Source organism: Schistocerca nitens, chromosome 8, assembly GCF_023898315.1.
Source record: "Schistocerca nitens isolate TAMUIC-IGC-003100 chromosome 8, iqSchNite1.1, whole genome shotgun sequence".
In the NCBI taxonomy this organism is placed as follows: domain Eukaryota; kingdom Metazoa; phylum Arthropoda; class Insecta; order Orthoptera; family Acrididae; genus Schistocerca; species Schistocerca nitens.
The window spans coordinates 607,821,936-607,836,757 of NC_064621.1; positions in this window are offsets into that span (position 1 = coordinate 607,821,936).

Here is a 14,822-nt window from a genome sequence, read left to right on the forward strand (position 1 = left end):
AGTGAATCGTCAGAGCAGCTTGTCCAGCAACCTGTACAGCTTGTGACAACCTGGCACGACACAACGTTCTGTGTCACGACTAGAGGAGAGGAATCGTATCACTACTACGAGGCAGTACACGTCTCACCGCGCCCAGAAGAATGTCCAACGCAACTGACCTCCTGCACAGTTTCGAAAACAGCAAGCCTGAGCCTCAGTATCAACAGTACAGTCTAGACTGTCGACCAATAATGTTATCAAACAACTCCAGCCTGTAACAACCACTCTGGTGAAGTGGCAGTCTGAAGGTTTACCGAGAAGGAAGACTGTACCGCATAACATTTACAATTATTCAGCTCACTGGGGCCACATTTCACACAAAGTTGCCGCTTGGCACGGGGACGGAAAACCGTGCCAGGTGATGGCAACAACTGGCGCAGTGATGCAAGAGCAAAAAAATATCTGTGAGACCATCACAGTATGTACTGTACGCCTCTAGTTCAATATTGCTGCTCCTGATATAGGGAGGGCGAAGAACGCAAGCGATTCCTTAAGAAGATTTGTATATCGACAGACAGCTGTACAGGGAAGTATTCTACAATTGTGAAGCCTGTCACGAATGTCACGTATGGTGCCACGCGAGTATCTCGCAACGCCACAACCTCAGCCTGACAGATAGCTCCACAAGTGACCCCGCCTCCAGAGCCGCACTGCTTCGACGATGACTTAGCGCTTCTCGCACGTTCTGGAATGCGTGGTGTCCTGCAGCAGCCGCGGCTGATGTCCTCGAGTACGGCCAGCCCAGCAGTCACGCTGCCGTTCTGGAATGACAACCTTCAGGCCGGGTTTCGACACGATCTGCCGGCTGCCAGCCTCAGTTGTCGAACCTGAGGTTTTCCCACTGTGTGCGGACTCGCCGTAATGATTGTGGATTGCTGCTGAGAGATAAGAGACATATAGTTGGCCATTCACCTCTTTCGTGCAGCCTCGACAATTCTGTTAGGAGACATCAAATAACTCAACAGTTGATGAACTTTTGAATTCTGTCTATACCTCGCTGGCCACTTTTCGTCCTGCATTGGAAGCCGCGACAGAGAACAGCCGATCCAAATCCAGTGCAGTCACAAACTAGCGTGTAAATGGTGCCTCTAGCGTGCCAACAGAGAGCAGGCCCTTCGTGCAAACAGACAATAGAGGCATAGGGAAGCTAAGATTCGTCTTCCTGAAGACGGTTTGTGAGCAATCAGTGTGACGTTTCGATTAGTCTCCGAGTGCAGTGAAAAGAACAGAGGGACGCCATGTGACTAGGACTTTTTAGTTACGAGTGTGCTATTTAGTGATATCGAGAATCAGTGGATAAACGCAGAAAAACTTGCTGAGAAGAACCTCTTTTTGTGTTTCATCATTGAGCTTTCTGACTATGCAGTATGCTATTTATAAAAGGGAGAAACCGCTTGTAAGACTGGAGCCACTGCACCTCCATTATAACAATCAGCAGTACTTGTCTGCTGGAGTAATTACAGGTTATGTAAGTAATTCATTCTTCGGAGGCCAGGCTGAATGCTATCCGTGGCATTGGAGGAGCGCCATTTTTCGAGGCGCGCTCAGCCTTGTCGCTGAGACGCCGCTGACGCAAATGCGCGGAGGGATACCGAGGTAAGCCACCTTCACGTGGCGCCATGGTAGAAGGCGAGATCTGAAGCCGCGATACACTGGCGAGTACGTACCTCCCTGTACTCACGCACAGCTCTGTGGAAGTGAAAAACTGCCCCGACTGTATTACGGTAGAACATTTCGTTTTATTCGGTAGACCACGTCGTTCCGATGTCACCGCGTACTCGAACCTGTGGCGGAGATAAAGAGAGAAACGTGACATGTGTGGTGCACGGCCCACTGAAGCCTCCAAAGTGCTTTAATGGCTTCTTTCGGATTTTCCCCGACTGATTTCGGTTTAAGATTCAATAGACGCCCGTTCCACAGTGCTGACGTTGCAGAGAGTGCTCCTCGAAGGTCTGAACACGAAGCTGTGCTCCGAAACGCACTCTGGCGAATACACCACGCTAAACCGTAAGACAGTCCACCGAATTTCCCACCTTTCAGCTATGTAGGTGGTGCCTTAAAGCTTGGAAATGTCGTCATTGGCGAGATAAGCTGCTGCTCGAATAAAAACTTTTTATTGGCTCCCAGTTCCAATACAAAAATTACCGTTAGCTCCATAAAAGGAGGTCATGCCGATGTACTTAATATAGTTAATTGTAAGTCGAAAAAAGTGTAACCTACAGTCGTATCTGCTGACAGAAAATAATACGACACCCATAACTGTTCTGATCAATTCACCATACGATTAGGTTAGCTAATAAAAGCTGTAATGGTCAGAACAGCACACGATTTTCTACCAGTACATGTGATCATAAAGGAACCTCTCACATTACATTTTGTTACTGACGTCGTACTATTAACTGTGTAAGGACATTGACTCGATCTTTTACATAGCTGATGATGACACTTCGAGCGAAAATTGATGTCAATAAAAAGATTTTGCCCGAGCAGCAACTTATCTCGGTATTGATTTTTAATTTCCGTTTAAATCTACTCTGGGTTTTAGACCAGAAGCGCTATGCTACCTCGGAAGGGGTACCTGGGTCACGTTTAGCACTCAGCCTGCAGTGGCCTGCTCCTAGCAGGACTTAGCCCAGCTCCGACTGCGTGGCAGCTCGGCCTCCCCTGTATAACAGGTCTCACGTCGAAAGCAGATAGAGGGGACAGAGTATATTTTTTTATACAAAGCGTGACGGAGTGTGCTAGTTTCAGTCTCATTTATTGGTTTATCGCTGCTGGGACTTTTGTGTCGAGGGAAGCTAGCAGAAGATGCTGTTGTTGTTGTTGTTATTGTTGTTAAACGGTTGTTGTCGTTTCTGCACGCCTGTTGCGACCACACCCGACGGAGGGGACGACTGCAGTTAACAAACGACGGCCGAATGTTTTGTACAATACTGTCGCTAAGCACCATGCGTACTTCAGAACCTCACATGCAGTTCGACTCCGAAAACAAGGAAACAATGTCACCGACGCCATATTAATCAACATCCACTGACGTTAATCGGATCTGATTTTATCTGTCAACATCCGATATGTTTCTAAGGCATTTTTATCGGACACACACTTCCATTTTTACCAACCCTGGGTTCGGAATCAGCTTCTTCTATAGCGACTTGACGTATAACCACTACACAATGGGGCGTATGTTTCTTTTATATGTTGAACACCAAATTTCTAAATTAAATTCCGTTCATAATAATTTTTTTACATAATTATGGGAACTCAGAGTTTAACTTCAAATAACGTTTTAATCTCAGATGTTAGTAATCTCTTTTCACCTACACGAACAGTGACCAGATGTGCATGAAACAAAAGAACAACGCATTTTCGCAACTTGATCAACAAATCACCGAGATGCAGACTTCAGCTTCGTTTCTTTATTTTTAAAACGAAACACGGTATATATTATTAGCAGATCGGTGTGAGAAGAACTTAGTGATATAACTGTTTTGTAGATACGAGAAGAAATTACGGAGTGAGAACACGTCGAACGTGGAGATTTCTGCGCTGCCGCTGTTGCTGCCGTTTGGACGGCGCACCGTGCTAAAGCCTACACTGGACGTAGTTTTACACCGTAACTTCTTTCCAGACTTACAGAAAAGTTTCAACGCTGATTTCTTCTTATACTTATTTGGTAGTGTGGTACGTCTATACTGTACTTATGTTTAAGAGATGAAACGAAGTTAATGCCTGGATCTCGGTGAAAGACTATACAAGTTATGAAACGCGTTTCGTGCGCTCCTAGTCAGAGTTTGTCTACGTGAAAACGGACTGCAAATATCTTTAAGGGAGGCGTAAAAATCTGGCGCCTCGGTCCGTACTAAAAATTTAATGCCGCTGAGGATAGTTAAAAAATGAGAGGACATGGAACGCGCAGGCATATTTTATTGCTTTTATTTCGTCGCAGATGCGGGTCTCATAAGAAAATAAAATTATAGTGAAAGTCAAATAATCATATTCACTTTGACGAATTCTCGGCGATAAAATGAAATGGCAATCTCACTTGTTTTTGTGATATATGTTGTTTTTTCCGGCCATGGGAATCTCTTGGACACATGCTATGTGGGAAAAACGTTTCGAGAACGGATGTCAAAGGTTAGGTAACTGTGCTCTGTATGGGTGAAAAAGTTAACCCGCGTAGCCCGGTACCGAAAGCTGGAGCCGGCATACCGCGCTAACTTCCCTCGAGCGCCAGTTGGTAGCCTCGCATGCCTGGCTCGTAACTGGCTAATCTCTCACACAACACAGCAGCAGACGTCACCAGCCGAGCCCTGTGTACATTCTGATAGGCCTAGGACGAGAGAGTACCCGCCAGAAACCCGAAAAAAACACTACAAAGTAGCAATTCTTTAGCATCTTATTTCATCGGCGTACAGGACGTAGACCAATTAACAAAATGAAGAACAGGAAGCGTAACATCACTCGTTCGGTAACATATTCTTTTCTATTCACGTTAATGACAGATAGTTCGGCATTAACATTCTCGGAGCGTTGCTTCTGTGTAACAGACGTTTCTACCTGCGATGCCATGTTCAGTAACAGTATCTTTATTATTTTTATTTTCATGATCCAGTCCTAAGCATTTCGATGGTACTCCTCAAAGACTTCACTGACGTTTTTGGCGTTACGCTTTTTTCAGTTTGTCGCCTCGCAGCAAGTGAAAGACACAGTTGTTAAGGTTACGAAAAAGCGTGTCAGACGAGAACAAATGAAACATTGGTGTCCACAATCTCTGCCTTACCGGCGCGATAGTATTTAGCGGAAATATAAATTACTGCGGAACTCTGTTATGTGTGCGTTACGAGAACCAGCCCGGCTGAAAGCGGCGAGTGTCGGGTGAGCGTCGTTATCAGCACGTCGCTCTTTGTTTGCCGCGGTCGGTCGCAGCAGGCGCCGCAGAACAATGCTTATCGCTTTGTAAAGTAGTCCCGTACACAGCTTTGTACAAACAGACCTCCTCTGACGGAAAATGTTTAGCACTCGGTGCCTACCTTGTAACATATTACTGAATAATATATATTCTAGTTACACTTTTAAAGAAATGAAGCTGTTGTGTGATTTCATTAAAAAAAAAAGCAACGGAGAATTCCATTTCTCCTTTGTGTTCTTTCCTTTGATCCTCAAACACCACCTTTCGGCTTCCCCACTCCTGAACGTGCCGAGATTGGCGACGTAGGTTTGTACTTCTCAATACAAAATTTGAGTGGGCGAGCCTGGGAACCAGTGGAACACACAGGTAAGATAGTTGTACTCACATTTGGTGGTTACGAAACACGGCTCACAAACAGTTTAATACACATATTACTCGCAAAGTCAGCTGAAGACCTGATCATGTTTACGCACGAGAAACGTGTAGGGGGAGGGGGAGGAGGAGGTACACTCCGGTGTTCCCGCGTCACCTCATTCGCACACACGGCGACTAGGCAAAATCCTTGAAATCTAATTCTGCGCAACAAAAACAAAGCCTTCGCAAATTGGTTTTTCGTTATTTGTTAATCAAATCGCAGAAATGTCTGCCTAATAAAGCAATTGCCCATATCGTCAGTGGCACGTTCGTTAGGCGCCCTCCGGATGTAATGTGCAGCCCGCCGACTCACTCAGTTTAACACTGTGCTTGCGACGCCCGTCACCGTTTCCGGCACCACAATCATTCATTTTTCCTCGTCATCGTCAACAAATGTAATGACGGTAACAGTAAGCATTTTGCGCGGTCACTTCCCGCACTTGCACTAACAACCAGAACGTGGTTGTACCTAGTCACGTGATGAACCAAGTTCGGCTATGGCCGCGTCCCCGGTTCTCTCCCTCTCGGGGTAACACAGAAGCACCACTGCTCGTGTAACTAAACGCGCCGCGTGGGAGGTGAGCCAAACGCGGCGGGTTAACGGCCACCTGTCTGGTACACCGAGTGTTGTTTTCTCGGCGGTTTTCCGCGCTCGTTTAGGCAAATGCTGCGTCGGCCCCGTGTCTCCGCATCAGAGAAAACGATACACAAAACAGTTAAAATCCGTAAATATGCAGAATGAATCCAGAATGAGATTTTCACTCTGCAGCGGAGTGTGCGCTGATATGAAACTTCCTGGCAGATTAAAACTGTGTGCCCGACCGAGTCGTGCTTCGGTAGCTCAGTTGGTAGAGCACTTGCCCGCGAAAGGCAAAGGTCCCGAGTTCGAGTCTCGGTCGGGCACACAGTTTTAATCTGCCAGGAAGTTTCATATCAGCGCACACTCCGCTGCAGAGTGAAAATCTCATTCTGGAAACATCCCCCAGGCTGTGGCTAAGCCATGTCTCCGCAATATCCTTTCTTTCAGGAGTGCTAGTTCTGCAAGGTTCGCAGGAGAGCTTCTGTAAAGTTTGGTAGGTAGGAGACGAGGTACTGGCAGAAGTAAAGCTGTGAGTACCGGGCGTGAGTCGTGCTTCGGTAGCTCAGATGGTAGAGCACTTGCCCGCGAAAGGCAAAGGTCCCGAGTTCGAGTCTCGGTCGGGCACACAGTTTTAATCTGCCAGGAAGTTTCATGCAGAATGAAGTTTACACGACTCACAGACAGATGACGCACACGAGTTCCCTATACAGACACAAGAGTGTGAGGTCAGTAATGGTATCTTCCCTGATTGGCTGAGAGCACAGTAAACTATGTCTCTTTCTATCATGTATCCTGTCGGCTAGTGTTGTGCATGCGGTACTGTAGTAGATTGCTTTAAAGCTCCAAATAACGATTATGTGGTACAGTATTTGTATATACAAATATGGTAGTTCTCTTCTCGCTTCCTTTTTAATCAATTTAACATCTACAAACGTTCGTTCCGTAAGTCAGGCCTGTGGCGATAGTTTTTGATTTAAATTTTCACAACTTTTAATACTCTTATGTATAATATTCCCTCCTGTACGTCAAATTTCGTATTTTGTTGCTACTGTTCTTGGAAAAGAGACTGAAATTCATTGCACTGTATTGCTGAGACTATATTTGTCGCTTATACAACATTTAAAGATGTTTAGAAATCGGTGCGTGATACATTCACTTTTGGATAAAAAATCGCACTTTCGTTATATTATTATTGAAGCAAATAGACAACAATACGACCTCACATTCATAGTCTTCGAATGATAAATCCAAAGATTTAACATTACAAAGCTACAGCAGAGTGCGAGTTCGTTGTGGTCGCAATCACGAGAAACAATCGTTCACTTAATTTGTCGCAATCTTGCACACCGTCATAACTCCAATTGTAACATTTACTTACATTTATCATTCACTTCCTCAATAATTATTGACGAATTCAGTGATATGTTATATAAATATTGGTCGTTTTAAACTTTAAATACCGTAAATGGAATGAAGCATGTAATCTTTACTTCTCAAAATCACTATTAACCAATTCACAAATGCTATGACACTACAAATTGAAATTCAGTTCATCATACTAACACTATTCTTTCGGTTGACCACTGTTTCAACACCTCACGTTGTTGTTTTAAGCAAGACAATAAACACAAATTGAAAAAAAAAGCAACGCCATTACGCCGTTAAGAACACTATTAATGGGCAGAATAAGGCCCATCTTCTTACCGTTAATATACGACATTTGTAATACTATATTGCTGTAGAACATTAGGATCAGCGGATCACAGAGAACTTTTACTTGCTAATAACCAGCACTCGAATGGGCACCCGACTCATACAATTAAAGTTGGTAGTGACTTCAGTCTGTCCAGCGGCAAGGCGAGAGGGCGGCACGGGGTCTATCATCCCCCAAGCGCCGCTTGCAGAGGAGCGCCAAAGGGTCTCCAAGACAAGCAAGATTTTCCGGAAAATAAATTATTACTGGAGTAAATTATATATATTACGTTACTATATGGGTTTCTGGATTGTCGTGTCCTCGGAGCCGAGGAGGAAGGGAGAGGGCGCCAAAAAAGTGTCGTGCCCCCGGCGGAGCAATTTCTTCAGGAGCCCATACGAAGCGTAGATGGTTTTGATAACGTACTAGACCAATTGGCAACAAACAATCCTGAGATACTAAACTTCTTGGGAACAAGCAAATACATAGTGTCATGACGGATACAGGAATTAGTGACCACGGAGTCACTGCTGCAAGATTGCATGCCGTAGCATTCAAACCCACTAAAAATACCTAGGAATTACAATTGCGAACAACTTAAATTGAAAGGAACACATAGGAAATGCTGTGGGGAAGGCTAACCAAAGACTGTGTTTTATTGGCAAGACACTTAGAAAATGTAACAGATCTACTAAGGAGACTGCCTACACTACGCTTGTCCGTCCTCTTCTAGAATACTGTTGTGAGGTGTGGGATCCGTACCAGATAGGACTGACGAAGTACATCGAAAAAGTTCATGTAAGGGCAGCACGTTTTGTAACATCGCGAAATAGGGAAGAGAGTGTCACTGAAATGATACAGGATTTGGGGGTGGATATGATTAAAACAACGGCGTTTCTCGTTGCGACGAGATCTTCTGACGAAATTTCAATGACCAACTTTCTGCTCCGAATGCGAAAATATTTTGTTGACGCCGACCTACGCAGGGAGAAACGATCATCATAACAAAATAAGGGAAATAAGAAGTCTCACGGACAGACATGTGTTCATTTTTTCCGCGCGTTATAGGAGATTGGAATAACAGAGAATTGTGAAAGTTGTCCGACGAACTCTTTGCCATGCTCTTAAATGTGATTTGCAGAGTATCCATGTAGATGTAGAAATAAACACAAAATATGTCTATTTAAACAAGCAGAAAAAATATATCTATTTAAAAAAGCAGATAAGAATTTGAGTGGCGCCTTCCTAAGACACGATCTCCACTCTTTCCGAACTGTGTAAGCGTAGACTAAATGCTGCTTAAATTCAAATAATTAAGAGTTTCATGCTAACTAAATTAATTAGAGTCGGAACAGATCCCCACTGCACACAAAACAGATCAGTATCGGCCTAGGTGTGCGACTGGATTCGTAATTTCTTGTCACTAAGGTAATTCGTAACTGATGAAAAGTCGTCGAGTGGGTCTGTCGTTCCCCATTGTAGTGTTATAGAACGTCTGCTGGTCTTAACGAATCTAAACGATTTAGGGGACGATGTCAGCAGACCTTTTAGATTCTTTGCAGATGATGCTATTATTTAACAGCTAGTAAATTCATACCTGTTTAAAAACATGTGTCACATGTAGTGTTATATGCTGTTTCGGTCTAGGCTAAATTTTGTTCGAAGATAAATTAATTACTGGTCAGGGTTAGTATGACATAAAATTATCAGTGACAATCTAGAACCATGTCAGGTTCTTCCCTGTTGACTGTGAGAATACAAGTAAAAATGATTTAACGTTGGCAGTGTTTCCAACAAATAAAAGCAGCAATAGTTAACAATAGTAGTTAACAGAGAATACGAAAATCATAAAGGTGCCTTCTGGAAATATTAAATTACGAATAATTCCCCTCTTTGTGAAGTAACCATCTTGTCGTAGTCATATTGTAATCTTCAACTAATTACAGTGTACAATTTTTATTTTGCTAACAAAATAACAAAAATTCCATATTTTTATAGTTATGCGAATATTAGTACTATACAAACGGTTAAAATCTTTCTCACTTACTGCATAACGTACTGCAACTAATGCTACATTACAGAATAACGGCCTGTCAAATCACGCTGAGATCTTTCTTAGTATTTCCAGCTAGATAATGACAAAATTTGTTCAATTTATCTGTCTTATGCATTCCTGTTGCCTTTTGTTGCCAGTGGTAACGAACCAACGTAACATGAAAGTGGGTCGTTTTTTATTTTTGCCATTCGTAACTTTAAGTACAGGAAAACGTTAATCCGGCTCTCTCAATGCAAAAAAGATACTACAGCTACAGTGACTACAAAGAACGTACATTGTGTGGGAGATTTTCAAACTTCGTTGGTTACTAGCTTCAGCGATGAATATCCAAGTACGAAAAACTGAAGTCGCTTGACTGTGTATGAAGTGATATAAATGAAAATGTATTTTTATGGTCGGTTGGTTTCCGTAACATGCAATTATGACTAACGTGTCAGCAATTGTGCCGTTCGCCTGTCTTGACAGTGCTGAACTGCTCTAATACTACCGCTAATACTGCTACAGTAATAATAGCGTGCTGCTCCACAGTCACTAAATAAATGAAGTTTTATTTCTGTCTTCTTTGCAAGAATATTTTGTAGTTAAACCGTTGTTAATAATAATAAATGTCTCCAGTTAGTGAGGTCTTCCGACGGGAGAAATGAATGAAAACACTGAGCAAACTTTAACACCTGAACTACATTCAATTCTCAGGCTTTCCTCCAATTACTCATTACGTGTAACACTATCGCAGGAAGACAACGCGGCACATGCACATAAATACTTACCATTCACTCTCTCTCTCTCTGTCAACAACAATAAAAATATAATACATCATAAAATAAAATACATTAAATGTTGTGGGTATAAATTATTTTGTTATCATGCAGAACAATTATGCCTTCTACATGTAACTGAAGTAGATATGCAATTTTCAGGTGAATTATACTGTCTTTAAACTCACGATCTGTCACATAACCCGTTAATCATATGGTGTCTCATAATAGTAAATGTCTGCGAGTAATCAGTTAATTTTTTAATTAAGAAACATCTCTCCCAAAAGTTATATCAATATTATATACCGTGATACTATGTATCATGCTGTTGCTTTGGCTTACACTACAATCTATTGTAAAATCCTACTAGTACGTAAATATTTCTTTCCCACTTAGATCGAAGGTTCTTTTATGATTCTAGCTTAGTGGACTGGGTTTTAAACTTCAGAAAATTTCGTACAGTTCGTTATTTCCCGCGTTACAGTTGCCCTCTCCAGAGATGTAGTGGAATTACAAAGACGTACCTTCATGCCACGCCTGCCTTGGAAGCTCTCTGATACTGCAACAATATCTGCGTCTTCTGCTGGACCATCAAAGATCGGAAGGGCAAATTTATTCTTGCTGCATTCCATTTAATATCGTATTAAATACTGTTTTTCCTCTTTCACACTGCACGGACTTTAATTTCGTTCTTCCGGTTACGCCTCACATTCCTATAACAACATGAAGTATCGATAAGGGAGTTTTAAGTCGGAAATGCAGGTGAAACACTATATATCTGTAGCGAGGTGTACATGCCCGCTTCCAGTTTATTTTTCAGGAACGTGCTCGTTTATTCAGTCCTTCGTCACAAACAAAACTTACGAATGGTGCGTATAATGTCGTTCGTAGAGTCAATCTGGAGCTAGCGCGTTCGTAACATCATTCGTTTGCATCTTCCGTTCTCCTACACCACAATTCTGTACGTCACTGATTATAGACGAACACCATACAATGCAGCTGTATCACGGTCCACTTTTTTCATTCGGTTCTTCCGCCAACTGTTTTTCTTCTCTTCTCACAGTCCAAATCCGCAATCTCAGTTACCAGTGTTGGTTCCCTTTGATAACAGAACAGTCAGCCATTTGCTCAACGGTGCATCACATTGAATCGCGTTTCCACAGTCCCCAAAACGACTCCGATTAGCAAAACACTTCCAGGCTCTCATTAAGTCCTGACTTTTCACAATACCGAATTAAAGTTTCCGAAATTTACGCGCACCGGTTCGATTTCACTCTGGCCTTCACACGCCAGCGCGGCCACACACAGTCTCCTGTTTTAACAAAATAATCTCCACCTTCAGCAAAATCCTACAAATGTTATTACCACAGTCCAATATGACAATCACGACACTGTCTTTTTTTTTGTTACCCACTGCGATTGCAAAGCGCCAAGCGGTCAGGAAGTAATACTGTTAGGTTCGGTGATATCTTGTGAAAGATAAAGCAAATTGTAATTGTTTATATTGGTCTGTATAATTGTTTTTACGAACTGCAGCGCCTGTAGAGCAATAAATTGCAGCAACAACAAGAAGAAGAAACCAATTTGTGTTTTTTTTTTTAGGTTTCCTAACGACCCTAGGAGGTGTGAACCGATACATTCCACAACAGTTTATTTACGATTTTCTTGTAACCTACAGATATTTACTGGATCATGTAGCGTTCTTCAAGAACAAAGAAGTTGCTAGTAAACACCAGAAGACCTGACCTTTTGCAGAAAGGTGTCGTGTATCTATTCAAAAACGAGTTTTCTTCATCACACTTCCAAACAAATCAGTGAATGTAGAACATGGAAAACGTGTATGGAATGCAATACCTACTTTATTTAATGCGGCAGATAATCTACCACAACTGTAGCTGAACAAGAAACCCACATGGAGGTGATGATAAAAGAACAAAAGCAATAAAACTGTTTCCCGACGCAGAAGAATCCGCTATCACAATTGTTGCTGCATTTTAGCCACAAACGGCAATAATCTTCAACACATCCGCCTTTAAAGCGAAAGCAAATAAATTTACAAAAATATTTATGTACTAGAAAGTTGAGTGAAGCGTAAGACTGTACGAAATATTAGGCTTCCTACAAAGTTCCAAGGAAAGTGCTTGTCAGAATAAGAACAGTCTACAAAGGAAATATGTTCTTCTCTTGCATAAATTATGTGTTTATATTCTCTTGTTTTCAATGGAGTAAGCTGTAACAGTAGACACATTCTGAAGTATTTCTTTATCATTAAGTTGTAGCTTATGTCACTGAATCAGAGAGATCCACCGTTTTTACATGCTTTTCATGATCACTCATGTCTCATGATAATTAACTAATGCTTGGAACGCAAAAATTAATAACTATTTCGCTAATTAACTAGAAAAATAATCAAAAACAAACTTTAATTTTAGGGTTGCTTTCCCGCCGCTTGGGGCGCTAGTGTCGCACTAAGTGTCAGACGGTTACAACTTTCGCAGAAATGAGTGTCACGACTGTATGTTAGACTACATTATTGGTGACCCATCGTATCACATTAAGTACACATAAAGTCTGTTTCCATCATACGCTTCATACGAATCATGACAGAAACTTACACCAACGCAGATAATATACAGCATAAAAAAATAAATTTTATTGCCATTTTTATACCAACATAAAAAACACTCCGTACAATAAAAATTGGAAAACAAGGGAATGAGATATACACGCAGAGATACACGTTATTGAAACGCGGATGTAAACGAAAAAATTCCTCCGTTACAAACTTACATTTTAAGGAGCACAGTATAATCCGCCAACAAATTTCTGCTTACATGCTGTACAAAAGAATTAGCAACACCGCCTTTTCTTGTCAGCAGTTGAAATTAAACATGAGCGTAAGTTAATTATTTAACAATCATATTTCTATATTGTGTACGGATATAATATGCAAAAACTTTTTATACGATCTGCAATAATTATTTATTAATGTGACAGGTTACCAGAGTCACAGTACTGCGTCCGCAGTCAAATTCTTATTTACACAGAGTTTGAGCCAGCGTCGAAGCTCAAAAAATATGCATCAAAAGGCAAACTAGAAAACAGCCTCATCCCAAGTTGCCTATGTGGCATCCATATTGTCAGTCCCGTCAGCAATAGTTAAATGGATTGTGTCAGATCTAAAATTCTTCGTGTTCCGAGGACATATACAGGGTGAATTTTTCCACCGTGTACAGACTCTAGGGACTGATCGATGAGAGGATACGAACAAAAAATATCTAATGAAGTCCGCAGCTCGTGGTCTCGCGGTAGCGTTCTCGCTTCCCGAGCACGGGGTCCCGGGTTCGATTCCCGGCGGGGTCAGGGATTTTCTCTGCCTCGTGATGACTGGGTGTTGTGTGTTGTCCTTAGGTTAGTTAGGTTTAAGTAGTTCTAAGTTCTAGGGGACTGATGACCATAGCTGTTAAGTCCCATAGTTCTCAGAGCCATTTGAACCATTTTTTTTATCTAATGAACTTAAGTCCGGAAATGCATGGTTTCAATGCTAGAGACCATTTATTCAATTACATGTGGTCACAGAAGCTGCGGTCTAACCCAAGCTGTACCATGTGGCCACAGTACAGCACACATGGTTTCCCTCTAGATGGTGGTACCGTTCCTCATACGTCATGCCCTAGCACCTTCTCCTGCCCTAGTAATTGTTAATGTTGTGCTGACTCATCTTGTAGTGGATAGTGGATGTGATACAGCGTTGTACACAATGATTCCATATTCGAATCGAGAACTTGCCGACATTGTCTTTACTTACGGAAAGAGAAATGACAACAGGCGGCGGGTGGCAAGGTTGTATCAGGAGGCCTATCCCCGCCGACAACAACCACGGTCTTAACGTTTGCAACTGTGTTTCGCCGTTTGTCTGAGACAGGGTCGTTTCATGAAGCAGGGAATCATGAAGGACGTACCCGAAATGTTCGGACACAAGACTTGAAGGAAAATGTGGTTGACACTGCGGAAGTTGACCGCCGTGTCAGTGGCAGGCAGTTGGCCTGCCAGTACAGGGTAAACCAGACGACCTAATGGAACATTCTCCATGACAATTGTTACTACCCTTATCACTTGCAGCGTGTCCAGGGCTTACTGGCGACAGACTTTCCAGATCGGGAACAGTTTTGTCACTGATTTCTTCACCAGGCAACCAAGATTCTGGTATTTGTGTCATCCATCCTATTCACAGATGAGTATGTATGCAGAGCCCCCATGGTGCGGTGACAGCGAATCATCAGCATCGGTGCAGCCGGAATGTGTGGGCCGGGATAATTGGCGACCTTATTTTGGGACCAGTCTTCCTCCCACGTCGCCTAACAGATCGGAACTAC